We start from the raw sequence: 256 nt of genomic DNA on the forward strand, positions 1-256 counted from the left end.
TGGCTTTGAGGGCACAGGGGCTTTGACCAGGGCTGTACTGGTCTGGAGGTTTACAAATCCAAGCAAGGGATTGCCTGGAAGAGGCCAGAGCCCAACAGTATTCCTGCCCTGCAAGGTACTGCATCCCCATCCTGCTCTCCCGGGCTGGGCTCCCAGGGAGTGATGCTCTGTCCAAGCAGTGAAAGCAGTAAGGCAGCAGCGGGAGCAGGGCCAGACCTGTGCCCAGCCGGGTGAACCAGCTCCCGGGGCTGACTCT

General features: G+C 60.9%; 1 protein-coding gene across 1 annotated transcript in view; it reads left to right on the forward strand.

The window, feature by feature from the left end:
* Window positions 1-256, forward strand: part of RBPJL (recombination signal binding protein for immunoglobulin kappa J region like) — a 19326-nt gene that overhangs the window by 16811 nt on the left and 2259 nt on the right. The window lies entirely within an intron of this gene.

This window comes from Geospiza fortis, unplaced genomic scaffold (assembly GCF_000277835.1).
Source record: "Geospiza fortis unplaced genomic scaffold, GeoFor_1.0 scaffold188, whole genome shotgun sequence".
In the NCBI taxonomy this organism is placed as follows: domain Eukaryota; kingdom Metazoa; phylum Chordata; class Aves; order Passeriformes; family Thraupidae; genus Geospiza; species Geospiza fortis.